Source organism: Pan paniscus, chromosome 8, assembly GCF_029289425.2.
Source record: "Pan paniscus chromosome 8, NHGRI_mPanPan1-v2.0_pri, whole genome shotgun sequence".
In the NCBI taxonomy this organism is placed as follows: domain Eukaryota; kingdom Metazoa; phylum Chordata; class Mammalia; order Primates; family Hominidae; genus Pan; species Pan paniscus.
Window position 1 is genome coordinate 2,284,800 of NC_073257.2, and position 24,468 is coordinate 2,309,267.

Consider the following 24,468-nt stretch of genomic DNA (forward strand, 5'->3'; position numbering starts at 1 on the left):
TGGAAATACTTACACCGCCATCTCTATAAACATGGAAATATCTACATCGCTATCTCTATAAACGTAGAAATATCTACACCGCCACCTCTATAAACATGGAAATATTTACATCGCCATCTCCATAAACATGGAAATATCTACACCGCCGTCTGTATAAACATGGAAATATCTACAACGCCATCTGTATAAACTTGGAAATATCTACCCTGACATCTGTAGAAAGATGGAAATATGTGCACCGTGATATGTATAAATATGGAAATTCCTACACCGCTAACTGTATAAACATGGAACTATCTACACCACCATCTCTATAAACATGGAAATATCTACATTGCCATTTCCATAAAGAAGGAAATATCTACACAGCTAGCTGCATAAACATTGAAGTATCTACACCGCTATCTGTATAAACATTTAAATAACAACACTGCCATCTGTATAAACATGGAAATACCTACACCTCTATCAGTAGAAACATCGAAATATATACAAAACTATATGTATCAACATGGAAATAACTACACCGTCATCTCTATACAGATGGAAATATCTACACCGCTATCTCTATAGACATAGAGATATCTACACCGCCATTTCTATAAACATGGAAATTTCTACAAAGTCATCTGCATGAACATCGAAATATCTGCAGCGCTATCTGTATAAACATGGAAATATCTAAAGCACCATCTGTATAAACATGGAAATATCTACACCGCCATCTCTGGAAAGATGGAAATATCTACAGAGTCATCTGTATTCACATGGAATTATCTACACAGCCATCTCTATAAACATGGAAATATCTACATCGCCATCTCTATAAGCATGAAAATATCTACACCGCCATCTCCATAAACATGGAAAAATCTACACGGCCATCTCCATAAACACGGAACTATCTACAGCACCATCAGTATAAACATGGAAATATCTACACCGCTATCTCTATAAACATGGAAATATCTACACTGCCCTCTGTATAAAGATGGAAATAATTACATTGCGAGCTCTATAACATGAAAATATACACAGCACTTTCTGTATAAGCATGGAAATAGCAACAACGCTATCTGTATAAACATGGAAATATCTACAACGCTATCTCTATAAACATGGAAATATCTACGCCGCTATCTCTATAAACATGGAAATACTTACACTGCCATCTCCATAAACATGGAAATATCTACACCGCTATCTCTATAAACATAGAAATATCTACAACGCCATCTCTATAAACATGGAAATGTCTACATCGCCATCTCCATAAACATGGAAATATCTACACCGCCATCTGTATAAACATAGAAATATCTACACCGCCGACGGTATATACTTGGAAATATCTACCCTGACATCTGTAGAAAGATGGAAATATGTACACCGCGATCTGTATAAACATGGAAATTTCTACACCGCTACCTGTATAAACATGGAAATATCTACAACGCTATCTGTATAAACATGGAAATATCTACAATGCTATCTGTGTAAACATGAAATATCTACAGAGCTATAAATGTAAACATGGAAATACCTACACCACTATCTGAATAATCATGGAAATATCTACACCGCAATCTGTGCAAAGATGGAAATATCTACACTGTTATCTGTATAAACAAGGAAATATCTACACAGCCATCTGTATAAACATGGAAATATCTACACCGCCATCTCTATAATCAGGGAAATAGCTACACCGCTATCGCTATAAACATGGAAATATCTTCACCGCCATCTCTATAAACATGGAAATATCTACACGGCCATCTCTGTAAACATGGAACTATCTACTCCGCCATCTCTATAAACATGGAAATATCTAAACGGCCATCCCAATAAACATGAAAATATCTACACCGCCATCTCCATAAACATGGAAATACCTACACCGCCATCTGTGGAAAGATGGAAATATCTACACCACGATCTGTATAAACATGGAAAAATCTACACCGCTACTTATGTAAACATGGAAATATCTACACTGCTATCCATATAAACATGGAAATATCTACACCACTATCTCCATAAACAAGGATATATCTCCACCGCTATCTGTATAAAAATGGAAATATCTAAACCGACATCTGTATAAACATGGAAATAGCTACACTGCTATCTGTATAAACATGGAAATACCTACACCGCCATCTGTATAAACATGGAAATATCTACACCGTCATCTGTATAAACATGGAAATATCTACAATACCATCTCTATAAACATGCACATATCTACACGGCCATCAGTATACACATGGAAATAACTGCAAGGCCATCTGTATACACATGGAAATATATACACCGCCATCTATATAAACATGGAAATAGCTACACCGCTATCTGTATAAACATGGAAATATCTACACCGCCATATTTATAAACATGGAAATATCTACACTGTCATCTGTATAAACATGGAAATGTCTACACTACCATCTCTATAAACATGGACATATCTACACGTCCATCTGTATACACATGGAAATATTTACAAGGCCATCTGTATACACATGGAAATATCTACACCGCCATCTCTATAAATATGAAAATATCTACACTGCCATCGCCATAAACATGGAATTATCTGCACCGCCATCTGTATAAACATGGAAATATCTACACCGCTATCTGTATAAACATGGGAATATCTACACTGCCATATGTATAAAGATGGAAATACCTACACCACGATCTGCATAAACATGGAAATATCTATACCGCTATCTGTATAAACATGGAAATACCAACACCGCTATCTGTATAAACATGGAAATATCTACACTGCTATCTGTATAAACATGGAAATATCTACACCGCTATCTCTATAGACATAGAAATATCTACACCACCATTTCTTTAAACATGGAAATATCTACACCGCCATCTGCATAAACATGGAAATATCTACAATGTTATCAGTAAAACAAGGAAATATCTACACCGCTATCTCTATAAAGATTGAAATATCTACCCCGCTATCTCTATAAACATGAAAATATCTACACCACCACATGCATAAACATGGACTTACACCGCCATCTCTATAAACATGGAAATATCTACACCGCTATCTCTGTAAACATTGAAATATCTACACCGCCATGTATATAAACATCGAAATATCTACACCGCCATCTGCATGAATATGGAAATGTCTACACCGCCATCTGTATAAACATGGAAATATCTATACCGCCATCTGTAGAAACGTGGAAATATCTACAGAACCATCTGTATAAACATTTCAATACCTACACTACCGTCTGTGGAAAGTTGGAAATACCTACACCATGATCTGTATAAATATGGAAAGATCTAAAACACTATCTCTATAAACATGGAAATAACTACACCGCTATTTGTATAAACATGGAAATATCTACACCGCTTTCTGTATAAACATTGAAATATCTACACCACGATCTTTATAAACAAGGAGATATCTCCACCGCTATCAGTATAAACATGGAAATATCTACACCGTCATCTGTTTAAACATGAAAATATCTACAATGCCATCTGTATAAAGATGGAAATATCTACACCGCTATCTGTATAAATATGGAAATATCTACACCGCTATCTCTATAAACATGGAAATATCTTCACCGCTCTCTGTATAAACATGGAAATGTCTACACCGTCATATGTATAAGTATGGAAATATCTTCACCGCCTTCTGTATAAACATGGAAATATCTACACAGCCATCTGTATGAACCTGGAAATATCTACACCACCATCTCTATACACATGAAAATATGTATACCGCCATCTCCAGAAACATGGAACTAACCACACCGCCATCTGTATAAACCTGGAAATATCTACACCACTATCAGTATAAACATGGAAATATCTACACTGCCGTCTGTATAAAGATGGAAATATCTACACACGGAGCTGTATAAACATGGAAATATCTACACCGCTATCTGTATACACTTGGAAATATCTACACCACTATCTCTATAAACATGTAAATAAATTCACCGCCATTTCTATAAACATGGAATCATCTACACCGCTATCTGTATAAATATGGAAATATGTACACCGCTATCTGTATAAACATGAAAATATCTACACCGCCATCTCCAGAAACATGGAAATATCTACACCGCTATGTGTATAAACATTGAAATATCTATACTGCTCTCTGTATAAACATGGAAATATCTACACCGCCATCTGCATAAACATGGAAATATCTACAGAGTCATCTGTATACACATGGAATTATCTTCACAGCCATCTGTATCAACATGGAAATACCTACATCGTTATCTCTATAAACATGGAAATACCTACATCGCCATCTCTATAAGCATGAAAATATCTACACCGCCATCTCCATATAAATGGAACTATCTACACCACCATCTGTATAAACATGGAAATATCTACACCGCTATCTCTATAAATATGGAAATATCTACACTGCCCTCTGTATAAAGATGGAAATATCTACATTGAGAGCTGTATAACATGGAAATATACACAGCGCTATCTGTATAAGCATGGAAATAGCAACCCCGCTATCTCTATAAACATGGAAATACTTACACCGCCATCTCTATAAACATGGAAATATCTACATCGCTATCTCTATAAACGTAGAAATATCTACACCGCCACCTCTATAAACATGGAAATATTTACATCGCCATCTCCATAAACATGGAATTATCTACACCGCCGTCTGTATAAACATGGAAATATCTACAACGCCATCTGTATAAACTTGGAAATATCTACCCTGACATCTGTAGAAAGATGGAAATATGTGCACCGTGATATGTATAAATATGGAAATTCCTACACCGCTAACTGTATAAACATGGAACTATCTACACCGCCATCTCTATAAACATGGAAATATCTACATTGCCATTTCCATAAAGAAGGAAATATCTACACAGCTAGCTGCATAAACATTGAAGTATCTACACCGCTATCTGCATAAACATTTAAATAACAACACCGCCATCTGTATAAACATGGAAATACCTACACCTCTATCAGTAGAAACATCGAAATATATACAAAACTATATGTATCAACATGGAAATAACTACACCGTCATCTCTATACAGATGGAAATATCTACACCGCTATCTCTATAGACATAGAGATATCTACACCGCCATTTCTATAAACATGGAAATTTCTACAAAGTCATCTGCATGAACATCGAAATATCTACAGCGCTATCTGTATAAACATGGAAATATCTAAAGCACCATCTGTATAAATATGGAAATATCTACACCGCCATCTCTGGAAAGATGGAAATATCTACAGAGTCATCTGTATTCACATGGAATTATCTACACAGCCATCTCTATAAACATGGAAATATCTACATCGCCATCTCTATAAGCATGAAAATATCTACACCGCCATCTCCATAAACATGGAAAAATCTACACCGCCATCTCCATAAACACGGAACTATCTACAGCACCATCAGTATAAACATGGAAATATCTACACCGCTATCTCTATAAACATGGAAATATCTACACTGCCCTCTGTATAAAGATGGAAATAATTACATTGCGAGCTCTATAACATGAAAATATACACAGCACTTTCTGTATAAGCATGGAAATAGCAACAACGCTATCTGTATAAACATGGAAATATCTACAACGCTATCTCTATAAACATGGAAATATCTACGCCGCTATCTCTATAAACATGGAAATACTTACACTGCCATCTCCATAAACATGGAAATATCTACACCGCTATCTCTATAAACATAGAAATATCTACAACGCCATCTCTATAAACATGGAAATGTCTACATCGCCATCTCCATAAACATGGAAATATCTACACCGCCATCTGTATAAACATAGAAATATCTACACCGCCGACGGTATATACTTGGAAATATCTACCCTGACATCTGTAGAAAGATGGAAATATGTACACCGCGATCTGTATAAACATGGAAATTTCTACACCGCTACCTGTATAAACATGGAAATATCTACAACGCTATCTGTATAAACATGGAAATATCTACAATGCTATCTGTGTAAACATGAAATATCTACAGAGCTATAAATGTAAACATGGAAATACCTACACCACTATCTGAATAATCATGGAAATATCTACACCGCAATCTGTGCAAAGATGGAAATATCTACACTGTTATCTGTATAAACAAGGAAATATCTACACAGCCATCTGTATAAACATGGAAATATCTACACCGCCATCTCTATAATCAGGGAAATAGCTACACCGCTATCTCTATAAACATGGAAATATCTTCACCGCCATCTCTATAAACATGGAAATATCTACACGGCCATCTCTGTAAACATGGAACTATCTACTCCGCCATCTCTATAAACATGGAAATATCTAAACGGCCATCCCAATAAACATGAAAATATCTACACCGCCATCTCCATAAACATGGAAATATCTACACCGCCATCTGAGGAAAGATGGAAATATCTACACCACGATCTGTATAAACATGGAAAAATCTACACCGCTACCTATGTAAACATGGAAATATCTACACCGCTATCCATATAAACATGGAAATATCTACACCACTATCTCCATAAACCAGGATATATCTCCACCGCTATCTGTATAAAAATGGAAATATCTAAACCGACATCTGTATAAACATGGAAATAGCTACACCGCTATCTGTATAAACATGGAAATACCTACACCGCCATCTGTATAAACATGGAAATATCTACACCGTCATCTGTATAAACATGGAAATATCTACACTACCATCTCTATAAACATGCACATATCTACACGGCTATCAGTATACACATGGAAATAACTGCAAGGCCATCTGTATACACATGGAAATATATACACCGCCATCTGTATAAACATGGAAATAGCTACACCGCTATCTGTATAAACATGGAAATATCTACACCGCCATATTTATAAACATGGAAATATCTACACTGTCATCTGTATAAACATGGAAATGTCTACACTACCATCTCTATAAACATGGACATATCTACACGTCCATCTGTATACACATGGAAATATTTACAAGGCCATCTGTATACACATGGAAATATCTACACCGCCATCTCTATAAATATGAAAATATCTACACTGCCATCTCCATAAACATGGGAATATCTGCACCGCCATGTGTATAAACATGGAAATATCTACACCGCTATATGTATAAACATGGGAATATCTACACTGCCATATGTATAAAGACGGTAATACCTACACCACGATCTGTATAAACATGGAAATATCTATACCGCTATCTGTATAAACATGGAAATACCAACACCGCTATCTGTATAAACATGGAAATATCTACACTGCTATCTGTATAAACATGGAAATATCTACACCGCTATCTCTATAGACATAGAAATATCTACACCACCATTTCTTTAAACATGGAAATATCTACACCGCCTTCTGCATAAACATGGAAATATCTACACTGTTATCAGTAAAACATGGAAATATCTACACCGCTATCTCTATAAAGATTGAAACATCTACCCCACTATCTCTATAAACATGAAAATATCTACACCACCACATGCATAAACATGGACTCACACCGCATCTCTATAAACATGGAAATATCTACACCGCTATCTCTGTAAACATTGAAATATCTACACCGCCATGTATATAAACATCGAAATATCTACACCGCCATCTGCATGAATATGGAAATGTCTACACCGCCACCTGTATAAACATGGAAATATCTATACCGCCATCTGTAGAAACGTGGAAATATCTACAGAACCATCTGAATAAACATTTCAATACCTACACTACCGTCTGTGGAAAGTTGGAAATATCTACACCACGATCTGTATAAATATGGAAATATCTAAAACACTATCTCTATAAACATGGAAATAACTACAGCGCTATTTGTATAAACATGGAAATATCTACACCGCTTTCTGTATAAACATTGAAATATCTACACCACGATCTTTATAAACAAGGAGATATCTCCACCGCTATCAGTATAAACATGGAAATATCTACACCATCATCTGTTTAAACATGAAAATATCTACAATGCCATCTGTATAAAGATGGAAATATCTACACTGCTACCTGTATAAATATGGAAATATCTACACCGCTATCTCTATAAACATGGAAATATCTACACCGCTCTCTGTATAAACATGGAAATGTCTACACCACCATCTGTATAAACATGCAAATATCTCCACAGTCATCTGTATAAACATGGAAATACCTTCACCACCTTCTGTATAAACATGGAAATATCTAGAATGAAATCTTTATAAACTTCGAAATATCTACACAGCCATCTGTATAAACATGGAAATATATACACCGATATCTCTATAAACATGGAGATATCTACATCGCTATCTGTATAAACATGGAAATATCTACATCTCTGTGTGTACAAACATGGAAATATCTCCACCGCTATCTGTATAAACTTGGAAATGCCTACACCACTATCTCCATAAACATTGAAATACCTACACCGCTATCTGTATAAACATGGAAATATCTACAACGCTATCTGTGTAAACATGGAAATATCTATAAGGCTATCTTTATAAGCATGGAAATATCTACACCGCCATCTCTATAAACATGGAAATATCTACACTGCCATCTATATAAACATGGAAATATCAACAAAGCCATCTTCATATACATGGAAATATCTACACTGCTATCTCTATAAACATGGAAATATCTACACTGCCATCTATATAAACATGGAAATATCTTAACCGCTTTCTGTATAAAGATGGAAATATCTACAACGCTATCTATGTAAACTTGGAAATATCTACAGTGCTATCTGTGGAAACATGGAAATATCTACACCTCTATATCTATAAACGTGAAAATATCTACACCGCCATCACCATAAACATGGAACTATCTACACCACCATCTGTGTAAAAATGTAAATATCTACACCGCTATCTGTATAAACATGGAAATATCTACACCATTATCTGCTTAAAGATGGAAATATCTACAACGCTATCTGTGTAAATATGGAAATATTTACAGAGCTATCTGTGTAAACATGGAAATATCTACACCGCTATCTATGTAAAGATGGAATTATCTACAACGCAATCTGTGCAAACATGGAAATATCTACACCGCTATCTGTGTAAACTTGGAAATATCTACACCGCTATCTCTATAATCATGGAAATATCTACACCGCTATATGTAAACATGGAAATATCTACACCACCATCTGTAGAAACATGGAAATATCTACACCGCTATCTGTGTAAACATGGAAATATCTATAAGGCTATCTTTATAAGCATGGAAATATCTACACCGCCATCTCTATAAACATGGAAATATCTACACTGCCATCTATATAAACATGGAAATATCAACAAAGCCATCTTTATATACATGGAAATATCTACACTGCTATCTCTATAAACATGGAAATATCTACACCGCCATCTCTATAAACGTGAAAATATCTGCACCGCCATCTTCATAAACATGGAACTATCTACACTGCCATCTGTATAAACACGGAAATATCTACACTGCCATCAGTATAAAGATGGAAATATTTACAACGCGAGCTGTATAAACATGGAAATATCTACACCGCCACCTCTATAAACATGGAAATATCTAAACCGCCATCTCTGTAAAGATGAAACTATCTACACCGCCATCTGCATAAAGGTGTAAATAACTACACCACCATGTGTATAAACATGGAAATTTCTACACCGCCATCTGTATATACATGGAAATATCTACACTGTCATCTGTAGAAAGATGAAAATATCTACACCGCGATCAGTATAAACATGGAAATTTCTATACTGCTACCTTTATATACATGGAAATATTTCCACCACTATTTGTATAAACATGGAAATATCTACACTATGATCTGTATAAACATGGAAATATCTACACCGCTATCTCTATAAACATGGAAATATTTTCACCGCCATCTCTATAAACATGGAAATATCTACACCGCTATCTGTATGAACTTGGAAATATCTACATTGCTATCTTTATAAATATGGAAATATCTTCACTGCCATCTGTATATATATGGAAATATCTCCACCGCAATCTGTATAAACATGGAAATATCTACACCGCTATCGGTACAAATATGGAAATATCTACACTGCTATCTCTGCAAACATGGAAATATCTACACCGATATCTGTATAAACAAGGAATTATTTACACCGCTATCTGTATAAACATGGAAATATCTACAACGCAATCTGAATACACATGGAAATACCTACAGTGCTATCTCTATAAACATGGAAATACCTACACCGCCATCTCTATAAATATGGAAATATTTAAACCGCCATCTCTACAAACATGATACTATCTACACCACCATCTGCATAAATGTGTAAATATCTACACCACCATCTGTATAAACATGGAAATTTCTACACCGCCATCTGTATAAACATGGAAATATCTACAATGTCATCTGTAGAAAGAAGAAAATATCTACACCGCGATCAGTATAAACATGAAAATTTCTAAACCGCTACCTTTAAAAACATGAAAATATTTCCACCGCTATTTGTATAAACATGGAAATATCTACACTACAATCTGTATAAGCATGGAAATATCTACACCGCTATCTCTGTAAACATGGAAATACGTACACCGCCATCTCTATAAACATGGAAATATCTACACCGCTATCTCTATAAACATGGAATTAATTACACCGCCATCTCTATAAACATGGAAATATCAACACCCCCATCTGTATAAACATGGAAATATCTACACTGCCATCTATAGAAAGATTGAAATAACTACACCGCAATCTGTGCAAAGATGGAAATAACTACACCGCTATCTGTGTAAACATGGAAATATCTACAACGCTATCAGCATATACATGGAAATAACTACACCGCCATCTGTATAAACATGGAAATATCTACAACACTATCTGTATAAATATGGAAATATCTACAACGCTATCTCTGTAAACTTGGAAATAGCTATCCCGCTATCTGTATAAACATGGAAATATCCACACCGCCATCTCTACAAACTTGGAAATATCTATACCACCATCTCTATACACCTGAAAATATCTTCACCGCCATCACCATAAACATGGAAATATTTACACTGCCAACTGTAAACATGGAAATAGCTACAACTCTATCTGTATAAACATGGAAATATCTACACCACTATCTGTATAAATATGGAAATATCTACACCGCCTTCTGTATAAACATGGAAATATCTACACAGTCATCTGTATAAACATGGAAATATCTACACTGCCATCTGTAGAAAGAAGGAAATAACTACACAACGATCTGCATAAACATGGAAATTTCTACACGGCCACCTTTATAAACATGGAAATGTCTACACCGCTATCTCTATAAACATGGAAATATCTACACGGCAATCTGTATAAACATGGAAATATCTACACAGTCATCTGTATTAGCATGGAAATATCTACAGCGCTATCTTTATAAACATGGAAATAGCTACATCGCTATCTGTATAAACATGGAAATTTCTACACTGCTATCTCTATAAACATGGAAATATCTAAACCACCATCTGCATAAACATGGAATTATCTACACATTCCTCTGTATTAGCATAGAAATATCTACATCAACATCTCTATGAACATGGAAATAACTACACGGCCATGTTTATACACATGGAAATATCTACAGAGCTATCGGTATAAACGGAAATATCTACAGCGCTATCTCTATAAACATGGAAATACCTGCACCGCTATCTCTATAAACATGGAAATATCTGCAGCGCAATGTCTATAAACATGGAAATATCTACACCGCCATCTCTATAAACATGAAATTATCTGCACCGCCATCTCCATAAACATGGAACTATCTACAATGCCATGTGTATAAACATGGAAATATCTACACCGCTATCTGTATAAACATGAAAATATCTACACCGCTCTCTGTATAAACATGGGAATACCAACACTGCTATCTGTATAAACATGGAAATCACTACACCGCTATCTGTATAAACATGGAAATATCTTCAACGCTATCTCTATAAACATGGAAATATCTTCAACGCTATCTCTATAAACATGGAAATACCTACACCGCCATCTCTATTCTCGTGAAAATATCTACACCGCTATCTCTATGAACATAGAAATATCTACACCGTCATTTCTATAAACATGGAAATATCTACACTGCCATCTGTACACACATGGAAATATCTACTCCGCTATCTGTATAAACATGGAAATATCTACACTAACATCTGTGGAAAGATGGAAATAACTTCAACGCGATCTGTATAAACATGGAAATATGTACAGCGCTACCTGTATAAACATGGAAACCTCTACACCGCTATCTGTGTAAACATGGAAGTATCTACACCGCTATGTTTATAAAGATGGAAATATCTACAACGCTATCTGTGTAAACATGGAAATGTGTACACCGCTATCTGTGTAAAGGTAGAAATATCTACACCGCAATCTGTGCAAAGATGGAAATCTCAACAATGCTATGTCTATAAACATGGAAATATCTGCATCGCTATCTGTAGAAACATGAAAATATCTACACCGCTATCTCTATAAACATGGAAATATCTACACCACCATATGTACAAATATGAAAATATCTACACAGTCATCTGTATAAAAATGGAAATATCTACAACACCATCTGTATAAACATGTAAATATCTACACTGCCATCTGTATACGCATGGAAATATCTACACAGCATCAGTTTAAATATGGAAACATCTGTACAACTATCTCTATACACATGGAAACACCTACACCTCTACCTGTATAAATATGGAAATATCTACTCCGCTATCTCTGTAAACATGAAAATATCTGCAATGCTATCGGTGTAAACATGGAATTATCTACAGAGCTATCTGTGTAAACTTGGAAATATCTACACCACTATCTGTGTAAAGATGGAAATATCTATACTGAAATTTGTGCAAAGATGGAAATATCTACACCGCTATCTCTGTAAACATGGAAATATCTAAACCGCTATCTGCATAAACATGGAAATATCTACACCGCCATCTGTATAAACATGGAAATATCTACACCGCCATCTCTATAAACATGGAAATAACTACAATGCTATCTGCATAATTATGGAAATATCAACCAGGCTATCTCTATAAACATGGAAATATCTATACCGCTATCTGTATAAACATGGAAATATCTACACCACTATATGTATAAACATGTAAATATCTACACCGCTGTCTGTATAAACATGGAAATAACTACACCGCTACCTGTAAAAACATGGAAATTTCGATACCGCTGTCTGTATAAACATGGAAATATCTACACCGCTATCTGTATAAATATGGAAATATCTAAACCGCTATCTCTATAAACATGGAAATGTCTACACCACTATCTGTATAAACATGGAAATATCTACACGGCTATCTCTATAAACATGGAAATGTCTGAACCGCCATCTGTATAAACATGGAAATTACTTCACAGTCATCTGTATATACATGGAAATGTCTACACCACCATTTGTATAATCTTGGAAATATCTACACAGCCATCTCTATAAACATGGAAATATCTACACCGCTGTCTTTTAAACATGGAAATAGCCAGTCCGCTATCTGTATAAACATGGAAATATCTACACTGCCATCTCTAAAAACAGGGTAATATCTACACAGTCTTCTGTATAAACATGGAAATGTCTACACCTCCATCTGTACAAACATGGAAATATCTACATTGCCATCTGTATACACATGGAAATATCTACACCGCAATCTGTATTAACATGGAAATATGTACATCGTTATCTGTATAAACATGGAAATATCTCCACCGCTATCTATATAAACATGGAAATACCTACACCGCTATCTGTATAAATATAGAAATATCTACACCGCTATCTCTATAAACATTGAAATGTCTACACCGCTATCTCTATAAACATGGAAATACCTACACCGTTACCGGTACAAACGTTGAAAAATCTACACCGCCATCTCTATAAACATGGAAATATCTATGCTGACAACTGTGGAAAGATGGAAATATCTACACCATGATCTGCATAAACATGGAAATTTCTACACTGCTACCTTTAAAACATGGAAATATCTACACCGCTATCTGTGTAAACATTGAAATATCTACACCACGATCTGTATAAACATGGATATATCTCCACCACTATCTGTATAAACAAGGAAATATCTACACTGGTGTCTGTAAAAACATGGAAATATATACACCGCTATCTGTATAAACATGGAAATAACTACACGGGTGTCCCTATAAACATGGAAATGTCTACACTTCTATCTGTGGATACACGGAAAAATCTAAACCGCTATCTCTATAAACAAGGAAATATATACAACGCTATCTGAGTAAACATGGAAATATATACAGACCTATCTGTGTAAACATGGAAATATCTACATCGCTATCAGTGTAAAGATGGAAATATCTACACCACAATCTGTGCAAAGATGGAAATATCTACACCACCATCTGTGTAAACATGGAAATATCTACACCGCTGTCAGTATATGCATGGAAATATCTACATTGCAATCTCTTTGAACATGGAAATATCTACACCACCATCTCCATAAACATGGAAGTTCCTACACCGCCATCTCTATAAACATGGAAATACCTACAACGCTATCTGTATCAATATGGAAATATCTACACCGCTGTCTCTATAACCATGGAAATAGCTACACCGCTATCTGTATAAACATGGAAATAGCTACACTGCTATCTCTGAAAACATGGAAATAGCTACACCGCCATCTGTATAAACACGGAAATATCTAAACAGTCATCTGTATAAGCATGGTAATATCTACACCACCATCACTATAAACATGGAAATATATACACTGCCATCTGTATACACATGGGAATATCTACACAGCCATCTGTATAAACATGGAAATATCTTCACAGCTATCTCTACAAACATGGAAATACCTACACCGCTATCTCTATAAACATGGAAATATCTACACCGCTATCTGTATGAACTTGGAAATATCTATGCCGCTATCTTTATAAACATGGAGATATCTACACCGCCATCTGTATACATATGGAAATGTCTCCACCGCTATCTGTATAAACATGGAAATATCTCCACCGCTATCTGTATAAACATGTAAATACCTACACCGCTATCTCTATAATCATGGAAATATCTACACCGCTATCTTTATAAACATGGAAATATCCACACCGCTATCTGTATAAACATGGAAATATCTTCATCGCTACTTGTATAAACATGGAACTATCTACACCGCAATCTGTATAAACACAGAAATATATACACCACTCTCAGTGTAAACATGTAAATATCTACAATGCTATCTGTATAAACATGCAAATATCTACAACGCTATCTGTGTAAACATGGAAATATCTACACCGCTATCTGTGAAACATGGAAATACCTACACCATTATCTGTGTAAACATGGAAATATGTACCCCGCCATCTGTGCAAAGTTGGAAATATATACACCGCTATCTGTGTAAAGATGGAAATACCTTCACTGAAATCTGTGCAAAGATGGAAATATCTACACTGCAATCTGTGCAAAAATGGAAGTATCTACACCGCTATCTGTGTAAACATGGAAATATCTACACCGCTATCTGTATAAACATGGAATTATCTACACCGCCATCTGTATAAACAGGGAAATATCTACAGCGCCATCTTAATGAACATGGAAATATCTACACCGCTACCGCTATAAATATGGAAATATCTACACCGCTATCTCTGTAAACATGGTAATATCTACACCGTTATCTGTATAAACAAGGAAATATCTACACTGCTATCTGTATAAACATGGAAATATCTACAACGCAATCTGAATACACATGGAAATACCTACAAAGCTATCTCTATAACCATGGAAATACTTACACCGCCATCTCTATGAACATGGAAATATCTAAACCGCCATCTCTATAAACATGAAACTATCTACACCGCCATCTGCATAAAGGTGTAAATATCTACACCACCATCTGTATAAACATGGAAATTTTTACACCGCCATCTGTATGAACATGGAAATATCTACGATGTCATCTGTAGAATCATTAAAATATCTACACCGCGATCAGTATAAACATGGAAATTTCTACACCGCTACATTTATAAACATGGAAATATTTCCACGGCTATTTGTATAAACATGGAAATATCTACACTACGATCTGTATAAACATAGAAATATCTACACCGCTATCTCTATAAACATGGAAATACTTACACCGCTATCTCTGTAAACATGGAAATATCTACACACACATCTGTATAAACATGGAAATTTCTACACTGCCATGTGTAGAAAGATTGTAATATCTACACCGCAATCTGTGCAAAGATGGAAATAACTACACCGCTATCGGTGTAAACATGGAAATTTCTACACAGCTACCTTTATAAACATGGAAATATCTACACCGCTTTTTCTATAAACATGGAAATACCTACACCGCCATCTGTATAAACTTGGAAACATCTACACACTCATCTGTATTAGCATGGAAATATCTGCACTGCTATCTTTATAAACATGGAAATATATACACCGCTAACTGTATAAACATGGAAATATCTACACCACTATCTCTATAAACATGGAAATATCTACACAGCCATCTGTATAAACATGGAAATATCTACACAGTCATCAGTATTAGCATGGAATTATCTACACCACCATCCTTAGAAACCTGGAAATATATACACGGCCATCATAATACACATGGAAATATCTTCAGAGCCATCTGTATAAACATGGAAATATCTACAGCGCTATCTCTATAAACATGGAAATTACTATACCACTATCTCTATAAACATGGATATATCTACACCGCAATGACTATAAACGTGGAAATATCTACACCGCCATCTCTATATACATGAAAATATCTACACCGCAATCTTCATAAACTTGGAACTATCTACACTACCATCTGTATAAACATGGAAATATGTACATCACTATCTGTATAAACATGGAAATATCTACACCACGATCTATATAAACTTGGAAATATTTACAACCACCTCTGTATAAACATGGAAATATTTACACCACTATCTGTATAAATATGGAAATATCAACACCGCTATCTCAATAATCATGGAAATATCTAAACCGCTATCTGTACAAACATGGTAATATCTACACCACTATCTCTATAAACATGGAAATATTTATGCCGACATCAGTATAAACATGCAAATATCCACAGAGTCATCTGTAAAAACATGGAAATATATACACCACCATCTCTATAAACATGGAAATAACTACACTGCCGACTGTATACACATGGAAATATCTACAAAGCCTTCTCTATAAACATGGAAATATCTACACCGCTATCTCTATAAACATAGATATATCTATACCGCTATCTGTAGAAACACGGAAATAGCTACACCGCTATCTCTATAAACATGGAAACATCTACACCTCCATCTGTATAAACATGCAAATATCTACACAGTCATCTGTATAAACATGGAAATATCTACAAAACCATCTCTATAAACATGGAAATATCTAGACTGCCATCTCAATACACATGGAAATACCTACACAGCCATCTGTATAAACATGGAAATATGTACACCGCTATCACTATAAACATGGGAAAACCTACACCACTATCTTTATAAACATGGAAATACCTACACAGCTTTCTGTACAAACATGGAAATATCTAGACCGCTATCTGCATACACATGGAAATATATTCAACGCTATCTGTCTAAACATGGAAATATCTACACAGCTATGTGTGTAAACATTGAAATATCAACACCGCTATCTGTGTAAAGATTTAAATATCTACACCGCAGTATGTGCAAAGATGCAAATCTCTACTCCTCTATCTCTGTAAACATGGAGATATCTACACCGCTAACTCTATAAAGATGGAAAAATCTACACCACCATCTGTATAAACCTGCAAATATCTACACAGTCATTTGTATAAACATGGAAATATCTACACCACCATCCCTATAAACATGGAAATATCTAGACTGCCATTTCTATACACATGGAAATATCTACACAGCCATCTGTATAAACATGGAGATATCTACGTCGATATCTGCATAAACGTGGAAATATCTACACCGCTATCTGTATCAACGTGGAAATATCTACAGTCCTATATGTATAAACATGGAAATACCTACACCGTGATCTGTATAAACACAGAAATTTCTACACCGCTACCTTTATAAACATGGAAATATCTACACAGATATATGTATAAACTTGGAAATATCTACACCACGATCTGTATAAATATGGAAATATCTACACCGCTATCTGTATTAATATGGAAATATCTACTCCGCTATCTGTATAAAGATGGAAATATCTACACCACGAGCTGTATAAACATGGAAACAGGTACACCGTTATCTGTATAAACATGGAAATAACAACACCGCTATCTGTATAAACATGGAAATATCTACACCGCTATCTGTATAAACATGGATATATCTACAACACTATCTCTATAAACATGGAAATACTTGCACCGCCATCTCTATAAACATGGAAATATTTACACAACTATATCTATAAACACAGAAATATCTACAACGCCATCTCTATAAACATGGAAATATCTACACCGCCGTCTGTATAAACTTGGAAATATCTACCCTGACATCTGTAGAAAGATGGAAATATGTACACCGCGATCTGTATAAACATGGAAATTTCTACACCGCTACCTGTATAAACATGGAAATATCTACAACGCTATCTGTATAAACATGGAAATATCTACAATGCTATCTGTGTAAACATGAAATATCTACAGAGCTATAAATGTAAACATGGAAATACCTACACCACTATCTGAATAATCATGGAAATATCTACACCGCAATCTGTGCAATGATGGAAATATCTACACTGTTATCTGTATAAACAAGGAAATATCTACACAGCCATCTGTATAAACATGGAAATATCTACACCGCCATCTCTATAATCAGGGAAATAGATACACCGCTATCGCTATAAACATGGAAATATCTTCACCGCCATCTCTATAAACATGGAAATATCTACACGGCCATCTCTGTAAACATGGAACTATCTACTCCGCCATCTCTATAAACATGGAAATATCTAAACGGCCATCCCAATAAACATGAAAATATCTACACCGCCATCTCCATAAACATGGAAATACCTACACCGCCATCTGTGGAAAGATGGAAATATCTACACCACGATCTGTATAAACATGGAAAAATCTACACCGCTACCTATGTAAACATGGAAATATCTACACTGCTATCCATATAAACATGGAAATATCTACACCACTATCTCCATAAACAAGGATATATCTCCACCGCTATCTGTATAAAAATGGAAATATCTAAACCGACATCTGTATAAACATGGAAATAGCTACACTGCTATCTGTATAAACATGGAAATACCTACACCGCCATCTGTATAAACATGGAAATATCTACACCGTCATCTGTATAAACATGGAAATATCTACAATACCATCTCTATAAACATGCACATATCTACACGGCCATCAGTATACACATGGAAATAACTGCAAGGCCATCTGTATACACATGGAAATATATACACCGCCATCTATATAAACATGGAAATAGCTACACCGCTATCTGTATAAACATGGAAATATCTACACCGCCATATTTATAAACATGGAAATATCTACACTGTCATCTGTATAAACATGGAAATGTCTACACTACCATCTCTATAAACATGGACATATCTACACGTCCATCTGTATACACATGGAAATATTTACAAGGCCATCTGTATACACATGGAAATATCTACACCGCCATCTCTATAAATATGAAAATATCTACACTGCCATCGCCATAAACATGGAATTATCTGCACCGCCATCTGTATAAACATGGAAATATCTACACCGCTATCTGTATAAACATGGGAATATCTACACTGCCATATGTATAAAGATGGAAATACCTACACCACGATCTGCATAAACATGGAAATATCTATACCGCTATCTGTATAAACATGGAAATACCAACACCGCTATCTGTATAAACATGGAAATATCTACACTGCTATCTGTATAAACATGGAAATATCTACACCGCTATCTCTATAGACATAGAAATATCTACACCACCATTTCTTTAAACATGGAAATATCTACACCGCCATCTGCATAAACATGGAAATATCTACAATGTTATCAGTAAAACAAGGAAATATCTACACCGCTATCTCTATAAAGATTGAAATATCTACCCCGCTATCTCTATAAACATGAAAATATCTACACCACCACATGCATAAACATGGACTTACACCGCCATCTCTATAAACATGGAAATATCTACACCGCTATCTCTGTAAACATTGAAATATCTACACCGCCATGTATATAAACATCGAAATATCTACACCGCCATCTGCATGAATATAGAAATGTCTACACCGCCATCTGTATAAACATGGAAATATCTATACCGCCATCTGTAGAAACGTGGAAATATCTACAGAACCATCTGTATAAACATTTCAATACCTACACTACCGTCTGTGGAAAGTTGGAAATACCTACACCACGATCTGTATAAATATGGAAAGATCTAAAACACTATCTCTATAAACATGGAAATAACTACACCGCTATTTGTATAAACATGGAAATATCTACACCGCTTTCTGTATAAACATTGAAATATCTACACCACGATCTTTATAAACAAGGAGATATCTCCACCGCTATCAGTATAAACATGGAAATATCTACACCGTCATCTGTTTAAACATGAAAATATCTACAATGCCATCTGTATAAAGATGGAAATATCTACACCGCTATCTGTATAAATATGGAAATATCTACACCGCTATCTCTATAAACATGGAAATATCTTCACCGCTCTCTGTATAAACATGGAAATGTCTACACCGTCATATGTATAAGTATGGAAATATCTTCACCGCCTTCTGTATAAACATGGAAATATCTACACAGCCATCTGTATGAACCTGGAAATATCTACACCACCATCTCTATACACATGAAAATATGTATACCGCCATCTCCAGAAACATGGAACTAACCACACCGCCATCTGTATAAACCTGGAAATATCTACACCACTATCAGTATAAACATGGAAATATCTACACTGCCGTCTGTATAAAGATGGAAATATCTACACACGGAGCTGTATAAACATGGAAATATCTACACCGCTATCTGTATACACTTGGAAATATCTACACCACTATCTCTATAAACATGTAAATAAATTCACCGCCATTTCTATAAACATGGAATCATCTACACCGCTATCTGTATAAATATGGAAATATGTACACCGCTATCTGTATAAACATGAAAATATCTACACCGCCATCTCCAGAAACATGGAAATATCTACACCGCTATGTGTATAAACATTGAAATATCTATACTGCTCTCTGTATAAACATGGAAATATCTACACCGCCATCTGCATAAACATGGAAATATCTACAGAGTCATCTGTATACACATGGAATTATCTTCACAGCCATCTGTATCAACATGGAAATACCTACATCGTTATCTCTATAAACATGGAAATACCTACATCGCCATCTCTATAAGCATGAAAATATCTACACCGCCATCTCCATATAAATGGAACTATCTACACCACCATCTGTATAAACATGGAAATATCTACACCGCTATCTCTATAAATATGGAAATATCTACACTGCCCTCTGTATAAAGATGGAAATATCTACATTGAGAGCTGTATAACATGGAAATATACACAGCGCTATCTGTATAAGCATGGAAATAGCAACCCCGCTATCTCTATAAACATGGAAATACTTACACCGCCATCTCTATAAACATGGAAATATCTACATCGCTATCTCTATAAACGTAGAAATATCTACACCGCCACCTCTATAAACATGGAAATATTTACATCGCCATCTCCATAAACATGGAAATATCTACACCGCCGTCTGTATAAACATGGAAATATCTACAACGCCATCTGTATAAACTTGGAAATATCTACCCTGACATCTGTAGAAAGATGGAAATATGTGCACCGTGATATGTATAAATATGGAAATTCCTACACCGCTAACTGTATAAACATGGAACTATCTACACCACCATCTCTATAAACATGGAAATATCTACATTGCCATTTCCATAAAGAAGGAAATATCTACACAGCTAGCTGCATAAACATTGAAGTATCTACACCGCTATCTGTATAAACATTTAAATAACAACACCGCCATCTGTATAAACATGGAAATACCTACACCTCTATCAGTAGAAACATCGAAATATATACAAAACTATATGTATCAACATGGAAATAACTACACCGTCATCTCTATACAGATGGAAATATCTACACCGCTATCTCTATAGACATAGAGATATCTACACCGCCATTTCTATAAACATGGAAATTTCTACAAAGTCATCTGCATGAACATCGAAATATCTGCAGCGCTATCTGTATAAACATGGAAATATCTAAAGCACCATCTGTATAAACATGGAAATATCTACACCGCCATCTCTGGAAAGATGGAAATATCTACAGAGTCATCTGTATTCACATGGAATTATCTACACAGCCATCTCTATAAACATGGAAATATCTACATCGCCATCTCTATAAGCATGAAAATATCTACACCGCCATCTCCATAAACATGGAAAAATCTACACCGCCATCTCCATAAACACGGAACTATCTACAGCACCATCAGTATAAACATGGAAATATCTACACCGCTATCTCTATAAACATGGAAATATCTACACTGCCCTCTGTATAAAGATGGAAATAATTACATTGCGAGCTCTATAACATGAAAATATACACAGCACTTTCTGTATAAGCATGGAAATAGCAACAACGCTATCTGTATAAACATGGAAATATCTACAACGCTATCTCTATAAACATGGAAATATCTACGCCGCTATCTCTATAAACATGGAAATACTTACACTGCCATCTCCATAAACATGGAAATATCTACACCGCTATCTCTATAAACATAGAAATATCTACAACGCCATCTCTATAAACATGGAAATGTCTACATCGCCATCTCCATAAACATGGAAATATCTACACCGCCATCTGTATAAACATAGAAATATCTACACCGCCGACGGTATATACTTGGAAATATCTACCCTGACATCTGTAGAAAGATGGAAATATGTACACCGCGATCTGTATAAACATGGAAATTTCTACACCGCTACCTGTATAAACATGGAAATATCTACAACGCTATCTGTATAAACATGGAAATATCTACAATGCTATCTGTGTAAACATGAAATATCTACAGAGCTATAAATGTAAACATGGAAATACCTACACCACTATCTGAATAATCATGGAAATATCTACACCGCAATCTGTGCAAAGATGGAAATATCTACACTGTTATCTGTATAAACAAGGAAATATCTACACAGCCATCTGTATAAACATGGAAATATCTACACCGCCATCTCTATAATCAGGGAAATAGCTACACCGCTATCGCTATAAACATGGAAATATCTTCACCGCCATCTCTATAAACATGGAAATATCTACACGGCCATCTCTGTAAACATGGAACTATCTACTCCGCCATCTCTATAAACATGGAAATATCTAAACGGCCATCCCAATAAACATGAAAATATCTACACCGCCATCTCCATAAACATGGAAATACCTACACCGCCATCTGTGGAAAGATGGAAATATCTACACCACGATCTGTATAAACATGGAAAAATCTACACCGCTACTTATGTAAACATGGAAATATCTACACTGCTATCCATATAAACATGGAAATATCTACACCACTATCTCCATAAACAAGGATATATCTCCACCGCTATCTGTATAAAAATGGAAATATCTAAACCGACATCTGTATAAACATGGAAATAGCTACACTGCTATCTGTATAAACATGGAAATACCTACACCGCCATCTGTATAAACATGGAAATATCTACACCGTCATCTGTATAAACATGGAAATATCTACAATACCATCTCTATAAACATGCACATATCTACACGGCCATCAGTATACACATGGAAATAACTGCAAGGCCATCTGTATACACATGGAAATATATACACCGCCATCTATATAAACATGGAAATAGCTACACCGCTATCTGTATAAACATGGAAATATCTACACCGCCATATTTATAAACATGGAAATATCTACACTGTCATCT